The 19,734-nt window shown below is 45.1% G+C and overlaps 1 pseudogene; it reads left to right on the top strand.

Annotated features, from left to right (window-relative positions):
* Positions 1-1,579: 1,579 nt before the first annotated feature.
* On the top strand, positions 1,580-19,316 carry LOC121136502 (annotated as a pseudogene).
* Positions 19,317-19,734: the final 418 nt, after the last annotated feature.

The raw sequence follows: 19,734 nt of genomic DNA on the forward strand, positions 1-19,734 counted from the left end.
GAGGAGAGGCACAGTTGGCCAGAGTTTTACAAATTTCACAAGCAAGAAAAGTGAGAAACAGAAGGAAGAACCATGAAAAATGCAATGTAAGGAAAGATTCAGGAGAAACATATAAAGGGTCTAAGATTCCAGGCCAAGAGCATGGAAATGGACAGCACTATTTTGTAATTACCAACAACTGATAACGTACCTGATCCTGTCTTCTTTTCTATTGCATGTTAACCTCTGTCAATCGTGCTGGAGATTCTGAAAGGGAAGTATGGCATTCGGACATAGAGGAGTAAAGGTGCAACTGGGATCATAAACATGATGGAAGCAGACTGCTTAGGCTGTTTGAAGAGCTAGCATGCCTGACAGGCAGATTTTAAACTACTAGAAAAACAATGTGATGTGATCCTCTGAAAGGGAGAACCAGGCTGTTGTGAGGGAAATAGATGCAAAGGTGGTGACAAGGACAGCCAAGAGACAACTGTAGAGGTTCATAGACTAGATTAACGATGGCTTGGCTGGAGACGGAGAGAAAGGGCAGTGGAGGTGATCAGATTCCAGACAGCTGTCAAGATAGACTACAATGCTTCCTGATGCTTAGACATGAAGAAGACGAAGAAAAATCAAGGATAACTTCACGGTCTAGAACTTTAAAAGTGAAATTAGTATCAAGGAAGAGGTAGTCTGCAGCTGTTGTTAGTTTGGCAGGAACAAGGAGAATGAGAATTCAGCTTTGAGAGACTTTCAGCTTGAGAAGATGATCTGTCTTTAAAGCCGTGGTGCCAGGCAGGCAGCTGGATATAGGAATCTGGAGTGTGAAAGTCTGGACTGGTCCTCTGAGTTGTGATGTTGCTGGCACATAGAAAATAGCTATGAAGGGACCACACCCTCACCCAGCTCCCTGCTTCAGCAGCCATGACAGGCTACAGAAAAGACCTAGCAAGACAGAGGTCCCTGACTCAGCACATGTGCTTAGTTCCCAGTCTTCTGACCTTGCAGGAGCTGCCCTAGGTCAGATACCTTCCACATGGCAAGGAACCAATCAGAAGTTAGCTGGTGGGCTCTGGGCATGGTTTACAGCACTTTACTGTAAAAGTGCCATAACAGTGACATACAGAGCATAGCGACCACGACCACCCTGGGAGGGCCTAGAGGCCATAACAACCAGTTGAGCAATCAACACAAGGCAGGTCATTAAAACCCAGAAGTGCACCAATCCTGAGGCTGTTGCATGCCCCTAGACACTCCCCTTGCTCCTCCCACTAAATTCCCCACCTCAAGACCCCTTGGGGTCCTTGTCACACCAGCCACTGCTTTAAACAGAAGAAGCAAGTTAATACAGTTAACTCGTTAAATAATAAAAGACTCTTTGCTTTTGCATCAGAAAGGGTCTCTTGGCGATTTGGGAGTTCAGAATTTGGGCACAACAGCTATAGCCATGGAACAGGATGGGATTTGGAGGAAAGCAGATGGGTACATGAGAGAACTGAGACCATGCCAACTGTAGGTCAGAGGGAGGAGGAAGACCTAGCAAAAAGTTAAAGTAACGGTGGCCAGGAGGGTGCAGCACACTGCAAGCCACGTGTGAACGATGTACGAAAGACTCAGGTAAGCAGCATCCATGTGAAGCCATGCTAGCCATTCAAGGAAGATAAACATTAATGACTAGCCATGTCCTAAAACATCATGGATATCTCAAGTAATGCGGATAAGAGCAATGTTTCAAGGAGGGATTTGGAAAAAGGACTGATGAGGCAGGGGTAAGAAAGATCAAGATGGCGTACCTCAGACGTAAAGATCACAGATGCTGTTTTCAGGATTTTTGTTGCAGCCAAGAAAAAAAAAATGAAGGGTCAGGCTGGTGGTGCGAAATTTCACTGTTTGAAGAGGGGAGGGTAGTAGTATCTTCATAAGAAAGGATCACTCTTGTTCTTTGCTGGATAACACACACACACGCACACACACACACACACAACACAACACATAAGCTGAGATGAAGAGAGGCAGTAGTTCTGCTGGAAGAACGATGGACTACAGTGGAGCATGGAAAGTGGAGGGAGGGTATCAAGTCTCCAAGCAGAGCAGAAAAACTACCGCAGACAGGCGTAAGAAGAGCATGCAGAACCCGAGAGTACCGCCCTCTCTTTCATAGCCAATCATTTTCTTGGAGTATATCCTTCCATCGCCCTGTGTGCAGGCTTCAGGGGTGCACTTGATGGATCTGCCACATTCAAAACCGTTCTCCTGTTGTCTGCATCACCCACGCAATACATCGCTCCTCTGCCTGCCCCGCCTGTGCCAGCCCACACTCCTGTCTCATCCACGCTACATGAATTGATGGAAAGAGCAAGAGTCAGTGATGTCATTGAGAAGACTGGAAGAGTGGCTGCGGACACAATCTGAAAAAGCAATATAGGGGTGGGGATGTAGAGCAGAGGGGATACTAGGGTTGGCTTTAGATGGGAAAGCAGAAGCATGGAGGACGTGGTGCAGACGCTGACAATGGAACCTTCATAGAAGCCTCTTCCAAAGGCCTCAGTGTCCTCAGTGCAAGAAAATACAGTCGCCAGCTCCAAGAAATGTGGGAGGAGAAGGTATGGAAAGTTGGAGGTGTGTTTTGAAGGCACAAATAGGAGTGCTTCACTGATCTTTGAATTTAAAAAATAAGCATGTGGCTACGCACAATGGACAACTTAAGGAACATGCCCACATGCCCTTTGGTAGTTGGATGCATTAAAACAATGTATGAGCATGCACGCACACGCACAGATGGACACACACACACACAAACACACACAATTTTCATTCCCCGTTTCTTCTGCTGCAAGGAGGGTGGTGGGGTAGAGGTGTGGTGGTTTGAACAGGTATGACTCTCATAGACTTGTATGTTTGCTTGGCCCATAAAGAGTGGCACTATTAGGAGGTGTGGCCTTGTTGGAGAAAGTGTGTCACTACGGAGACAGGCTTTGAGCTCTTATATGCTCAAGTTATGCCCAGTGTAACACAGTCTCCTTCTTTTCCTTCTGCTGCCTGCAGACCCAGATGTAGAACTCTCAGCTCCCTCTCTAGCACCATGTCTGCCTGTACACTGCCATGTGTCCCACCATGATGATTACAGACTAAACCTCTGAAACTGTAAGCCAGCCCCAGTTAAATGTTTTCCTTTGTAAGAGTTGCTGCAGTCATTGTGTCTCTTCACAGGAATAGAAACCCTAACTAAGACAGGGCACAACTGCTTTCCACACTTTGTTGTCAAAAAAAAAAAAAAACTGGGATTTGGTCCCAGCTCATTTTCTTCTTCACTTTGCAAGCCTGAACACACATCTGGGCTTTCTGTGCTTGTCACACAAGCAAAAGGAATGAGAAAGGTCACACGGTGTGACTCCTGGCAGACATCAGAGGCCAAAGAGCTACACCACACTCTGAGAGCCTCCTGTTCTCCCAGGGTTTTCTACATCTCAAGTCCAAATCTCTCTTGTTCCTCTGAGATATGCTTTCATTTTTCCTCAACCCTTCCCCCAAAATCTCACCTTTGAAATGCACTGTATCAGAAAATCTGCCTCCAGGAGGCCCTTGGGTGAAAGATCAAAAAAGTGGCTTTGTGCTATGCCATCCGAGACCTGAGCCTAGGAGCCACCCATCCAAAAATGGCTCTACGGTTTAAAATGGACGCAGAGAAATACCTTGATGTCCCTCTCAGATTGAATCCCAACCTGTAATCGTGCCAATTCCCAGCTTCAGCTAAGCCAAATCATCCATTTTATCCACTCCTGTCCCCAAGCTGTTGAAAATTACAAACGCCTGCTGACCAGCCCCCATCGCAAATCTGTCCCTCAGCATCACTTGCTCGCTAATCCTTTTATTCGTTCTTATTAACTGTCTAGCCCGCTCCTCCATATGGCAGCAATTTAAGTCTATTCTACTCTTCCCTGACACCCCTCCCACTTCTTTCAGAGCCTCCTGCACGATGGCAGTCTTAATGCCCTTCACCTCAGCTCCTCTTTCCTGCACCTTGGAGAACTGCTTTGCTTCACTCAGCCCTCCTGGTCTCCACAAAGTGGAGAGGAAGAAACAAATTCCTTTTCTATTGTTAACTACGAACTTTTTATCTCATCCTTCCCACCTGTCTAATATTTTATCACATAAACCCACCCCTCTCCTCTTGCAAGCCCTATGCCTCTCTCTAGGTCTTTCCTATGTCCTCTGATGGGGGAAAGTCCTTCTGTGTATGTTTCTCTTATTGGTTGATGAATAAAATGCTGTGGCCAATGAGGCAGGAAGATAGGCGGGACTAGGATGAGGAGAATTCTGGGAAAGGTAGGCAGAGAGGGCCAGCCAAGACAGTCACCATGTAGACTACAAAGGAATAAGAGGTCTGGACCATTCCCCAGTAAGATAATACCACGTGGAGATACATAGATTTATAGAAATGTGTTAATAATTAAGACAGAACTCCAGCGGCCAACAGTTTTATAATTAATATAGCATCTGTGTTCATTTGGGGCTGGAAGCAGCAGCAGAACCTAGTGAGACAGAAACCTGCCACAACAGTCCTCCTCACCTTTTTCCCCATGACAGTGGCTGTCTTTCCACCCCCCAACATCACACCCAAACTACATTCCCCATCCATGGTAGACACCCTTCCTTCACTCTCAGTTTCCTAGGTGTCTGTCTTCACTGTTTTATGGGAAATGTTTTCTCCACTGTCTAAGTGACAGTTCATATCACCTGTCATGACCCACCATTACACACACACACACACACACACACACACACACACACACACACACACGGGCTCATGCTTTGAGTGGGGCTATTTTGAGAAACCATGTAACCTAGACCAGGCAGGAGCCTAGTTGGTAGAAGCAAGTCATGCCTTTGACGATTGAAGCCCAAACTCTGGTTCATGCTGTTCTGCTTCCTGACTTACCACAATATCAGGAACCTCCAACACTCACGAACCCTGCCATGCCTTCCCCACTACAGTGGAAAGTTGGGCAAAAATAAACTTCCCCTTTGATGTGTTTCTGAGATTGACTTTGTTCACCACAGGGCAGAAGCACCAGATAGTCTCTTTTTGTTTGCTTGCTTGCTTGCTTGCTTGCTTGCTTGTTTTTCAAGGCAGAGTTTCTCTGTGTAGCTCTGGCTGTCCTGGAACTCGCTCTGTAGACCAGGCTGGTCTCGAACTCGCAGAGATCCACCTGCCTCTGCCTCCTAAGTGCTAGGATTAAAGGCATGCACCACCACCTGCTGGCATACCAAATAGTATCATCCCATCCCCCACCAACCACTCTTGAGCAGCCACAAGCATAGGTGCTTCTGCCTTCAGCTCCTCCTTTCTCTGTGGTTCACCCCTCCCCTGCCTACCCCTTTCTACTCTCTACCCTTCACTGTTCCGTTGCCCATGTCTTCTAAGGGGGTTCCCTCTTTCCTTTCCCCCCTTCTCTGTGCACACCTCTTGGTATATAATTAAACCTGTTCCCTTGGACTATTAATCATACCAACACCAAAGACACGTGGCTATTTCACGAGTGCTGACATTCTTTGTCAACCCCATACTTCCCCACCTGCATCTCTGCCTTAAATATCCTAGAACTGCTCAGAGAAAAACCCATCACTCTCCCCACAGCATCCCAAAGACACCGCTTCTCCTGCTTCCTCTCTTCTGTCATTGTCACGTCTCCCTAACCTCCTGCAGTGGCCAAGCTCTTCCATTTCCTCCTGTGTAAAAATCCAGTTCCCCTCACGACTGAACATCACAGTCACCAAATCTGTCAACTCCTTGTCTACTTGCAGCAGTGCTGTCTTCAGCATTGATCACAAGGGCTTTTTGAATGGAAATTAATCTTGAACCTCTCATGCCCCCCTTTCCTGGTAATGGTGTGTATTACACTGGGGAGTTCTGGCAGTCACAGTGAGATCAGATCCCTGAAGAAGTCCAGTCAGTGAAGGAACAGCTGAGAGTAGGCAAGACCAAGATCATGCCTGAGCAGACAGACGCCCTCACTCCTTCCACTGTCTGGTTAGAAAGGGAGATGCCAGTGGCAGGGATGGCAAGTCATACACATAAATGCTCTTTAACTGTTGAGGCCTGTGAGAACAAGGATTGTATCCTAAGTATGCTAAATCTTGCCTTGTCCAGAGGAAGGAGTCATATCTTTCTGCAGGACCACCAGGAAGATGACTCTTTCTGCAAGGTATTATTATCCCTACACACATCATAAGAATGCCAGCAGATGTGCATGGCTGTCTTTTTTATTGGGGGGGGGCAAAGACACTGCAACCCTGAAAGTAGATACAACACCATCAGGGAATCCTTCTTAGCTGAAATCAGAACTTCTTTCCCAAGAATTTGTCTCATCAGGAAAGATTATTCCAGTCACAGTTTTACCCTCACGGGTGATGATGGAGATCTCTGTCCCACCAGATCCCACCACCAATCAGCCCCAAATAAGTACACGGAGACATATTAATTATTAAACTGTTGGCTGATGGCTAGGCTTCTTATTGGCTATCTCTGTCTTAACGCATAAATATTAATCTATGTATTTTCATGTGGTCTTGACTTACTAGAAAATGCCCAGGTCTGTTACTCCTTTGGCAGCTACATGGTGTCTCTTTGCAGCCTCTCCCTGCCTTCGCTCCCCAGAATTCTCCTGGTCTCCTAGTCCCACCTACCTTCCTGCCTCTATTGGCTAGTCAGTGTTTTATTCATCAACCAATAAGAGAAACATATTTACAGAAGGACACACCCTATCACACAGGGACAGCAAATCTGAGAACACCAATGGAGGACAGAGTACAAATGAGATATTTTCTCCAGTCCCCTTCGGCTGACTCCTAGGTTCTTGTGATTTATCCAAACATCAAAAGAGGCAGGAACACATTTTTGAACTAAGTGTGTTTTCTTTATTGGCAATGAACTCTTGAGGCAGAGACCAACAGGCTGTCATAAGCCAAGAAACCAGCTCTGCTAACCCCATGGTTCAGATGCATTCATTATTCTCCACCTTCAGCCTGCAGGGGCCACATCTTAAGATCCCGAGGCTCCTGCCTGCTCCAGCAACCCGATGTGGGAACAAGCAGCCTGTTTCCATCTCCCTCTGCATCCCATCTATCATTTCTCTTCTTAGTTTCATCAAGATTTATGGGGATGGCTGGCAGCAAAGAGTAAGCTATGATTAACTGGAAGAGATGCCTCTAAGTCACAGATCAACTCACTTCCCCCTTTGGCAAGCTGAAGAAGGCATCTCATTTCTCCAGGTTCTTTTAGCTTTTGAATCTTGGTAATAAATGAGACCTTCAGTTTCTTGCTCCAATAGACAGTGATACTGACAGCATCTAAATTTGGGGGCTGATGCAGGAAGGGAAACAGGAAAGAAATTTTTCAATGACCATCTCCTACCAGGTAACCTCACCCTGTGCATTTTATGGGCCATCAGAGGTTCTGCAGTCTCTTCTCAAGTGGTAAGGCAAAAGGAAGTCTCAAGACTCATGGTTTATGCAATAAACACCTCAACGCACAAACCAACATTGATCAAGTTACCTCTTGCAAGTTAACTAAATCTTCACTTAGCACCACAGTACATTTGGCAAAATAATGGTCAGAAAGCAAGCAAGGGGCTTGGCAATGTTCTCAGTTAGTAAAATACTTGCCTTGCAAGCATGAGGACTTGTGTTAGAGGCCTGGTACCCACATAAAAAAATATGGATACAGTAGCACATGCTTGTATCCCAGCATTGAAAAATAGGAGGTAGGAGATCCCGGGGCCTTGTTGGCTTGTTTCTCTACTGGCAATGAACTTATGAGGCAAATGGGAAAGGGCAGAGATGGTCAGATGGCTACCAGCCAAGAGAGGCCTAATAACTGCATGGTTCAGATATATTTATCACTCTCCTCCTTCTGCCCACAAGTGCCTCATCATAAAATCTCAGGGGCTCCTGCTTTAGCAACCTTATATATAAATATGGAGACTGTTTCTAACTTCCTCCATATTGCATTTATTATTGCTTTTCTTTTTTAAAAGAAGATTTATTTATTATGTATACAGTGTTCTACCTGCATGAACACATGGAAACCAGAAGAGGACACCATATTCATTATAGATGATTGTGAGCCACCATGTGGTTGCTGGGAATTGAACTCAGGTCCTCTGGAAGAGCAGCCAGTGCTCTTAACCTCTGAGCCATCTCTCCAGCCCCCTATTATTGCTTTTCTTAGCCACCTAGCCTAGTCAACCAAGAGCATTCCAGGTCAGCGCCAGACACAGTCTCAAGGAAAAAAATGAAAGAGGCATACATGGCCTGGTAAACGAGACCCAAAGTTGTCCTCTGTCCCCTACATGAATGCATATGCATGTGCGCAGATGGACATATGCACACACAAAGACAGCTAACTGAGTAGGAAAGTGGTGCAGTAAGGCCTGCTCTTGTTAGTTACTCCATGAACGTTACACAAGATAACTCTGCACCACTGGGACAGAGGGAGAGACCTGGATAGACACTTTTAGTAACCAACCAGGAGATAGGCAATAAGGACTAGTGGACCTTGACCTCATTTGTTTGGGCCTCCAGAGTCCCTTGGTGTGAGTCCACTGACAGCTTTATCACTGAGGGGACCCATTGCTTGTCAATACTTTAGTACTTATTGAAGATGAAGGCTTCTGTCCCACCTGGTCTTGCAGTTTAGCCTCAAATAAACACACGGACACTATATTAATATTTAGACTGTTCAACTGATGGCTCTGGATTCTTATTGGCTAACTCTGTCTTAATTATTAACCCATTTCTATTAATCTGTGTATTGCCACAAGGCTGTGGCATGTAACTCCTTCAGCAGCATGGTGACTCTTCACTGCCATTTCCTCCCTTATCCCCCTCATTCTTGTAGTCTGGTAGCCTCACCTATACTTCCTGCTTGGCTACTGACTAATCAGTGTTTTATTCATCAACCAATAAGGGAAACATATATACAGAAGAACATCCCCCATCAACTTATTAACAGAATTCCATTTCCATGCTGGCTCCAAAATACAGCTATAGCAACCATGCACAGTATTTCCTGGGATTCCTGTTTATAAGCAAAATCATTAAGTAAAAACCAAGTCAGTAAAATACCTAGTCATTGTCTTGCTTCAAAGGGCATTTAGGAATGTCAAGCATCTCGGTTTCCACATCCATAAGATGGGTGATGATGCGAACGCCAACTATCCCATAAAGTGAGATTTCTCAATCGCGGAATGATGACTTTCTGGGATTACATGATCCTTTGCTGTGGAGACTATTCTATATATTGTAGGATTTTTAGTATGAGTATCATCCCTCACTTTTAATAATTCTAATCTGCTAATATCTCACTTCTGCCCAACTATGGTCATCAGAGTGTCTCTATGTATTAGAAGTCTCTTTTTCATTACTGCTTTTAAATAACTTATTTATTCTTGTTTTATGTGCACTGGTGTTTTGCCTGCATGTGTGTCTATGTGAGGGTGTTGTATGTTAGAGTTACAGACAGTTGTGAAGCATCATGTGGGTGCTGGGAATTGAACTCAGGACCTCTGGGAGAGCAGTCAGTGCTTTTAACCTCTGAGCCATCTCTCCAGGCCCAGAAGTCTCTCTTAACAGGCACAAGTCACCCTTGTCTGAGAACCACTGCTGTAAAAGAATAAAGGAAGCAAGATGTGTAAAGTACTGAGCCCTGGTCCAGGAACACAGGAAAAATTCTTTGACTTGACCCAGGAGAAGACAGTGTTCTACAGCAGAGGACTTCACTCTGCTGGCAGAGAATCTAAGTTTGCCTTCCTGAAGCACTCCCTTCCTTCAGAGAGCTTGGTGGCAGAGATGGCCTAATAAAACTTATAAGCACCTTCCTTATTACCTCTCCCTTTTCTCTATTGACTGCTACAAGCAATTTGTTGGAAAATAGACTTTATTACCCCCTCCATACTTGAATGTCTGCCCAGCCAAAGATATTATACACTATAGAGAATTTTTTATTGGATTTTTACAAACAATAAAAATAACCCATCTGGTCTCACCCTCTTAATCTTTGCTTAGAGGCCATTTTGTTATAATATGGAAATTTTGGCTTTCCTGCCCCACGGAGGAACATTAGTATATCTCCTTAACCCTTTGATGCCCAGCACTATTCTGCTACACCCCAAATAGTGAAAGCAGTTGTTGGGTCAACTGACTGTTCCCAAGAACTGGGTGTCAGCGATGGTTATTAGGATAACTAAGTCTGACCTTCTCTTCTGCTATCTCTGCACGTGTTCAGTCAAGTTTATAGCAGCTGCCATGCTCCAGCCCCATGGTCCTTGAACTCACTCACAACTCCTGCCGCCTTTCGCTGTGGAAATTCAGATATATGAAAATAATGACTGCTCTTTTTCCAACTAAAGGTTCACTAGTCCTTACGCATGATGTTACTCTGGCCTCAGTCATCCTGGTGCAGTCCCTTTGAATGAGCTTGGATTTGCCAATGGAATCTTAAAATTAAGTGTTACATGTCGCACTGGTGGGATGATCCTACCCAAGAGTCTGTGGATCTGTATTACATCCCACAATAAGCTGCCTGTTCAGGAGTCTCAAAGGCTCATAAACTTTAAGGCAAAGTAAGATCTCAGGTCTTTTTCTTGCAAATCCTCACCTACAGAGTCTATGCTCATCCTCCGTACTTGTGGGTCATATTTTAAGCTAAAATATGTAACAATCTATTTATCCCATCCATTTCATTTCAAATCTCAGCATCTTAAAACAAGACCAGGTTATTGAGACATCTTTGAGACTCTAAGTCTATCTTCAGCTACTCCTCCTTCCCCCAGCTTTTTCCAGCATCTGTAAACCCCTCTTAAATTATGACTGAGCAAACTATTATCTTCATCAGAACAGGGTGAGTAAATCATAGCCAACAACCCAAATCCAGCTACAATCTGCTTTTCTAAATAATGTTTTACTGGAACGCAGCCATGCTCATTTGTTTATATTATTATCAATGCTGCTTTCCTGCCACCACAGAGACCATTAATTGGTCATAGATAAGAAATATCCACCAGCTGGCCCTTTATGGAGGATGTTTACCAAAACCCCCAACATAAGCCTTAAAGTACACAGAGCAGAATAAAGCCTAAGTCAGGTTGCTATGGGTTTCCCTTTGTTTTAAAGTCACTAAGCAGTATGTTTGGAGATTGTAGCTCCCACAGTTTTGAGTTCATGTAAAAATGTGATTGTCCAGAGAGGATTCTTCTTGTTGTGGTGAATGGCAATTGATACAAAGACCAGCAATTGGACTATGTGCAGTGTCTTGAGCAAGAGACTTGGAAGTACTCAGCTCTAGATGGGATGTCTTCACCCTTTCCCCTCTAGGTTTAGGATCCATAACCAAGAGGAGATGCTGGGTGACACCAAGGAAAGAGTGTTTTCCAGATCCAACAGGTCTGATGCACCTATGAACTCACAGAGATTGTAGCGACATGAGCAGGACCTGCCCAGGTTCAAGCCACATGGAGCTCCAACCCTGAGAGGGGAAATGAGATAATCAGTCCCACCCCTAACCAAGAAGCTATTTGTAGTTGACACATGCTGGCAAAGAGGAAATCAGTTTTCTCCAGTGGAGTGTCACTGAGTATGTCAACAACACTCTCAGGCAGACCCCATGCTCAGGAGTAGTTGGCCAACGCAAAATGAACTCCATGTCCCCCCCCAATAGATTTTCTGTTTGGTTGGTTTTAGCATTTTTTTGTCTTATTGTTTTTTGTTTGTGTGTTTCTATTTTCCTTTTTGAGTGTGTGTGTGTGTGTGTGTGTGTTTTCTTTTGAGAAATAAATGGAGAGAATGAAGTTGAGTGGGTAGAGGGAGGTGGGAAGGAGCTGAAAGAAGTTGGGAGAGGTGGGAAACATGATCAAAATATGTAGAAGTTTAAGTAAAAATAATTTTTAAATAAAATGTAAAAAATAAATGTGATCATCTATAGGGGTCTGTGTAGAATTCAAGATATACTCTGTTCTTGGTGTAGCTTGAGCCTAATAATCCCATTAAAGTAAAAAGGGTTAATTAATATAAAGGGAAAGAAAGAAAGTAAATTCTGAAGGAAGAGTAGAAGACGAGGCAAAATTGATGCTGGAGGAGCCAGAGGCCCAGGACCAGAGATACTTCTGCAGAGATGAATGGACTTGTCCAGTGGTAACTAATGCTCTCCACTGGGTATGTAGAGATATGATGTTGCTCCCAAGGCAGAAAACTTCAAAGGTTACCATGGTTACTGCTTGAGGCAAGGCTCCTCTTTGTTTGTCCTATAGATGGGCAGCTCCTTATTAAACCTACCATCGTATTAGATTCCAACATCCTCGCATGGAAGTTAATTCTGACCACCCTAAGTCCAGAGAACTCACAGCCATTTGTCCCCTTTTAAACTCTGGAATAGCCTCTTGTTTCCAGTGAACAGTTCTCCCAGATGCTCCCAAGAGCAGAGACAAGCTGTCTAGATTACACAGTGTAGAGTTGCCTGTTCCGAGGGGAAAAACACTTCCGAGTGAAAAAAAAAGCACATCCACATTTGAATGCATGGAGACACTAAACAAAACTACTCTTAACACATACTGAGAGCAGGAACAAGTGGAGATGTGTCATTTGCCAGGAAGAGGATGTTGCAAGTCATTCAGAGACCAGGGGCTGGGACCTGACTGCCTTGGATTTAAAATCTTTACAAGTCGCTTGACAATTCTGTCCTGGTTACATTTCTAGTGCTGAGACCAACACTATGACCAAAAGCAGCTTAGCGGAAGGAAGTGTTTGTTTCATCTTACAACTCCAGTTTCACACCCCATCACTGTGGGAGGTCAGTGGCAGGAACAGAAATAGTGACCACAGAGGAAGGCTGCTGACTCAGCTGCTTTTCATGGCTCACTTAGCCTATTTTTCTATAACCCAGCAAGTAGTACCATCTACTATGGGCTGGATCCTCCTGCACCAACCATTAATCAAGAAAATGCCCCATAAACATGCATATATGGGCCAGCCTGGATAGAGGGTTTTTTTTTTGTTTTTGTTTGTTTGTTTGTTTGTTTCCAATTGGAATTCCTTCTCCCCAAATGACCCTAACTTGCATCAAACTGACAAAAAAAAAAAAAAAAACCTAACCAGCACACCTTCCAAGCCTCAGTTTCTTCCCCTGAAGAAACGTAACTAATAGCCATTCTTCATTACAGGGCCTGTGGAAGGACAAATGATATGATACATACAACGTACATAGTACCTGGTACCTAGAGAGCACTCTGAAAAGGTTAGAATTCTGGTGATAATTCCCCAAATGCTCTTCCACTCACAACACCGAAGTCTCACTTAACCGATGAGAGAATGAGGGCGGAAGAAGGTCTGGGCTTTCCCAAGGCAAGAAGCAAACTCTGGGTTGATGTGGAAAGAATGGTCTCAGTCCGTTGCCTACCAACGATAACACCATCAAAGATGCTGTTACGTTAAACAAGCAATCATCTTTGTTTTATTATTTTTCCAAATAAAAAATCACCCATGCTGAACTTGAAAACCAGCTGCACAGTTGTTCCCACGTCCTCCAACCCTGTTGAGCACCCTTTCCCTGCTAAACAGCTATGGTTCCAACTAGAGTGAGGCTTATCGTGCTCTCGTGGGAGTGACCCAGAGGTGACACGGGGTATTAAGGGCACCACCAGGGCCTCGGGCTCCTTCTCCTTTGCTCTCCCACCCCTCTCTGCTCCTTGCAGATTTAGCACTACCCAAAAACTTCAGAAACTATACATAAAGCTAAGGCATCTATATATTAACAAAGTCTCTCAACGCTGTCCTTATCTGTGGGGTCAGAGCTCGCTTATCACCTTTCCACGTCTAGACTGTGGGGTTGAGGAAAGGAAGAAACAAAGACAAATTCTGCTACGAAATGCAAGACTAAATTTGGGGGGCCCAGGGCCTGCCACAGACACTGAGGAGGTGGTTCAGCTGTTAAAGCGCTGACTATGCCCTGAATTTAATGCCCTGGACCCATGTAAAAAGCCAGGCATGGTTCAGACAAGCCCCACCACTGGCGACGTAGAAACAGAATGGTCCTTGGGACTTGATGGTTTGCCAGTCTAACCTAGGGACTGAGCCCTGAGTCTCTGAAAGTGACTCTATCTCAAAAACAAGGTTGGGTGGAGTTGGGGACTAGCAAGATGTCCCTGTGGATAATGTGGCTGACTGCCAAGACTGGTGACCCGAGTTTAATCCCCAGACCCACATGGTGGGAAATGAGAGTCAAGTCCTGCAAATCATCCTCTGACTTTCACATACCGTGCTTTGGCCTGTGTGCATTTGCACAGAGAAAAAAAAAAGAAGGGATGAAGGGAGGGAGCGAGGCAGGGAGGGAGAGAGAGCTACTCCTGAGGAATAACACCCAAGCTTAACCATTAGCTTTCATGTACATGTAAGAGCATCTCTCTCTCTCTCTCTCTCTCTCTCTCTCTCTCTCTCTCTCTCTCTCTCTCTCTCTCTCTCTCTCTCTACACACACACACACACACACACACACACACGTCTGTACCTCTGTACCATCTCTTTACATGGGAAAATCACCAACCCTAGCACCTCTCACAGAGGTTACATTTATTTCCCTTGGCACCTTTGATGCCTCTAGCTTTGACTTCTTCCCTCTGCTAAGTACTTCTCTTTCTCAAGTCAGTCCTCCTAAGGACAGTCTTGTTCTTTCCCTCGAGGATCTTTCCTTTATTTCCTCCAACCCCTTTGACAAGCTCAGAGCAGACCAGCCAGAATCCACTCCCAGGATTCCTGTTCTCCTGACCTCCTACCCTGCCACCACTAAACCCACCTGCTGCTCGGCCTTCTGATGCTGTCTTAGCTCCAAACTTTCCTAAATAAAGGCAAAGCACCCTGACCAGAACTTGATGCCATGTGTTCTGTTTTGTTTTATCTCTACCCATAATCGGTCATAATAATCACATATATTTAAGCCAATCAAATTTAAAGGATATAGGAGAAGGGTTTAGGCATAAGGAGCACTTCCCAGAGGGCTTATTTCCTATTTTTTTAAATGGGTTACTTGACACTAAATTTTAACGATAAAGTGGCCCTGGTTTTATTGAAGCATTATTTATAGACAGAATTTTCCATCCATGTTGCCATCTGCTTATTTCCCTTAATTGCTGGAAGTAGAGATTCCTTAGCTGATTAAAGTTTCTAAATAAAAGAAGTGTTTAGTTAAATGATTAAAACACTGTGAGGAAGTATGAAATCCAAAGATCTGTTTCCCTAGTTACTCTATTTATTCCCTAAGTTTACTTGGTTGGTTAAGGTCACACTTGGGTGGTTAAGGTCATGCTTCTTGAGTAGTTAAGATCCTAGTTGCTTGGTTAAGATTACACTTGGATAGCTGAGGTCATACTTGTTTGATTAAGATTACACTTGGGTGGTTGAAGTCATACTTGGTTGGTTAAGGTCACAGTTTGTTAAGGTCATACAAACAATTGGTTAAGGTCGTACCTGGTTGTTTAAGGTCACACTTTAATGATAAGAGGGTCTGCAGAGACTCTGAATGCATATCCAGAGCTGAACACTACATCTTGCGTGTCAGTCTATAGTCCTAGCGACAGTCTGTCCTGTCCATTAGCTCCAAGTTTACAGGTGAGAAAACCAATGCACTGAGAGAAACATGGTCATCTGGACTAACATCACACACCTAGACATAGAGGTGAGAACAAGTCCTGTCACATGGAACCCACAGCCCAGGCTCCTCAGCACTCTGCTTGGCATCATGGCCTTCTCCCAGTGAGCCTTTCTCCAGGGAAACTCCACAGCCACTCCCTCCTGAGACACCTAACACAGAAGTGCTGTTCTGTTACAAATGCACATAGTGATGAGCGCAGGAGATTAAAAACTGGTCACGTGGGGCAGGGACCACAAAGTGGCAGTTCTGAGAATCCCTCCTGGAGACCAAATGCCAGAAAAAACAAGTGCTGCTTCCTGGTTTTTTGTCACCTATTACCCCACCTGGAAGCCACACTTGAGGCACTCATGGGTTGGCCAACTGAATTGGCCATCTCCCCACGCCTCGCCCCAATTCCTGCCATCAGCCCTTATGCCCCCAGACTAGCAGCATAATGGTACCCCATTTAAAACTCATTTACTACAATTCATGGCTCTCGTTCTCCAAAATCACAGAACAAGACCCTGGAGGCTCCTGACTCGGTGAAAATTTTGTGTTGACTGTGGGTGTCTGGCGCCTGAACCCCTGACATAAAGCCTACCTGAAATAAGAAGGGCCTCTATCGAATTCAAAGATACCCTACTTTTCCTGGATCCGTACTTTTCTAATGTGTTTTCTGCTCAACCAGGAAGGAAGGAAGGAAGGAAGGGAGGGAGGGAAGGAGGGAGGGAGGGAGGGAGGGAGGGAGGGAGGGAGGGAGGGAGGGAGGGAGGGAGGGAGGGAGGGAGGAATGAACGAAGGAAGTTTAGTCAATCTAAGGACAATCTTAAGGCCATCTAGGTCGGGTGACAAGGGCCCCTACAGTAGACCGGCATTATTTGCAGGGACATTCTCTTTGTACGCACTACATTGTTTTCTAAAAGTGATTTTTTTTCCTTTTCTTTTCAGCTCAGGCTTTCTTCCCTCTCTTTTGGGCATCTGAAATGTTAGAATCCTGGGAATCATTTCATTGAAGGAGCTGGTTCTGAACGGCCAAGCTTCAGGAGCACCTCTCAGTGCTGCACCAACTCAACTGACTTTGCATTTTTTCAGGGCTGCCCTGCTTCCAGCCGAGGCAAAATAGCAGCCATCCAAACATAGCTACCACTAGCAGGCTTATGTCCTGGATGGCTTCAGTACCGTGCCTATTCAGAGACAAGACTCTGATGAGAGACCACTGGCAGGAAGACAGATGTTCAGAGACCAACAGCAGCAATTCATGCAAAGATGAGGGAGAAGTCTATTGATACAGAGTTGCCAGGATCCGATTTGCAGCCCTGGCTGCAGAGAAAGAGAAAATGACTGGCTCTTCCCTAAGCCTCTTCAAGGGAGACTTCATCCACGCCAGTTTAATTCTCATCTGCTGGCTGTGAAAGGTCTCATCCTTGGCTTTGCTCTCTGCTGATATTTCTTTTCTGTTATAAGGCTTTGTATTCTGCCCCACGATGATGCAAATACATTTCTAAAATCCAAAGCCTGAAGCTGCTTCCCAACCTCCCCTGCCTGGATAGAAAGGAAACCCCACCACACAAAAGGGCATATTCTACCTCTGTTCGTTCCAGCATTCACCTTTGCAAAGACACAGCTCTTACTCCTAGGGGAATAGATAGCGTTTATTCTAAAGACAAATATGAGTGACAGTTGCCTCCAAATGCAGTGTCTGAAAAGCAGTAGGAGTTCCATCAAGTTTTTATAGTTACAGAACAAAAGAAAGGCACATTGCAAACACGTGGGTAGGAACATGCAATTACAGCAAGGAATTTTCTGCTACAAGCCTCAGATGTTGTCTGACAGGGTTCTTAGCCTTTAGGTTAGTGGGAGTAAGCAGTTTGTTACATTTATTATATCTCAAACTGCTTCATCTGATACTTACAAGGGTGCTAGGTCAGACACAGGGATGGGCTACTAAGGGGGTAAAGATATCTCAAGATAATTTGGTCTTACATCTGCAGCATTCCAGCTCACTACAGGCAACAGGAGTTCTAACTAGTTAATCGGGCTTGTAGAATCTTTAACACAGGTGTGTCTTTTTTCAGGGAAGTCTGTTTCACACACTGACAGGAGTTGGGGGACTGAAGTATTCTACTGTGAGGTCTCTTTCTTCATCCTACATGGAAAATAGATCCTCTTGTCTCTGGAGATATCATCCAGGCTTCCTGAGGACATTCCAGAGATTTCCACATATGGACCCCTTACAGAGTCTAGAACCCTGACCCAGGGACCCTATGAAACTTTCCAGAGTTTATTTCAGCAAGATGAGAACCAATGTTGTAGGATAATCTTTTTGTGTGCTGGGAAGATGTGTCTCTGCCAAGGCACCTTCTGACTGGTTTCATAAAGAGCTTACGGGTCAACAGCTAGGCAGTAGAGGATAGGCCGGACTTCCAGACCGAGATAGGAACTCAGAGGAAGGATCTGAGAGCTGGGAATTCACCTGAAGATGCAGAGGAAGTTGAACGTACACTGTATTGAGGAATGGTAACAAGCCATGTGGCATAATGTAGATTAATATAAATGGGTTTATGCAAGTTCTAAGAGCTACTTGGAAACAAGCCTAAGCTAAGGCAAAGCTTTCATAACAAGAAGTCTCCGTGTCATTATTTGTGAGCTGGCAGCCCAAAGAAAGTCCCGTTACAAACCATGGAAAAAGACAGTTCCCATTTTTCAAGAAGAGCTGAGTAAGATGTAACCCTGCAGCCCGAGATCTCTTCCCAAGGAAAACCGCAGTGGCCAAAGTGACTTTCATACCTACAGGGAAAGAGAGAAAAGAGCTGTCACTCATTCAGCAGCTCACCAGAAGAGAGAGGGAGAAGCAATAGCTCCACGTGGGGAGCTTGCATGCATTGAGGGGCAACAACAGTTCCAGCTGAATCACTACAGAGACCAGGCTGCTACCACCAGCTAGCCTCTCTCTCAGCTGAATTTATCAGGAAGCCTGTTTTTATGTTTGTTTGTTTTGTTTTGTTTCTTTAACTGAAACAGATAAACTTTCTTTGAGATTTGTTTTGGTTTTTAGGGTGCAGGATGGTATGGTGGGTTGCTCTGACTGCATGGAGGTCACTGAGCAGCTAGGGATGAAGTCACTGAGAAGTCTGATCATGCGCTTGATGAAAATGGGACAGTGAGGTACAACTATAGATGGCTATCCCCCCAAAACCACCCTTGGGGAGAAGCTCTTTCAGGACTTGATCAACTTCTGCCTCAACTACACAACCCTGCGAAGCCTTACTGAGTTCCGAGATGGTACACTGAACATTTTGCTCTTCGGCCACAGCTGCACCCCAGAGAAAGAGGGTTGAGCTCTCTGAACCAAAAAAAGGAGAAGACCTGGGAGACGTTTGTGGAAGCCCTGAAGACAGAATTTGCTGAGATTCTACGGAGGAGGCACGATGGGTTTCCATGTCTTATCCCCAAGGGCTGGTATAAGTGGCACTGCCTCAACAGCCTGAATGAGGACAGCTTCGACATCACCCACTTCTTTGGGAATGAGACCCGGTCCTTGTAGGAATGACTTTGAGATCTATGCAGAACCCTGACCATCGGTCATAGCCGTGGTCTCCCCTCAGGACACTGTACCGCGACACAAAGAGCTTTTCTTCCCAGAGACAGGACACGAAGTATAGCAGTGCCCACAGCTGGGCATTAGGACCTTTAAAGAGCTCTGGCAAGGCCTGAAGAGAGAACCATGGGGTGCCGAGGTTCCCCTCTCTCTGGCCAAGCATGTAGTAGCATCCTGTGGCTGCCACAAGGCCCACCCACACAGGACCAGGGTCTGTGTTGCAATTAACCCAGGCAGATGGCTCCTGATGAGACCCATTCCTGTGCTCTACACTGATGGCCCTGGCCTCTGATGCTGCTGGTCTTTGGGACAGAATAGGTTTCATCCCAGAAAGTTATGCTACGGAGCCTGCTAGCCACAGACTGACATAGTGTGGCAGGGAAGGGGCACTACTCAGAGGACTTTTTCACAGATTTTAAAGTTCCTAATAATAGAAATAATAATCATAAATAGTAATAAGTAATAATAAGTAGTAGTAGTAA

Source organism: Mesocricetus auratus, unplaced genomic scaffold (genome assembly GCF_017639785.1).
Source record: "Mesocricetus auratus isolate SY011 unplaced genomic scaffold, BCM_Maur_2.0 Super-Scaffold_100676, whole genome shotgun sequence".
Classification (NCBI taxonomy): Eukaryota; Metazoa; Chordata; class Mammalia; order Rodentia; family Cricetidae; genus Mesocricetus; species Mesocricetus auratus.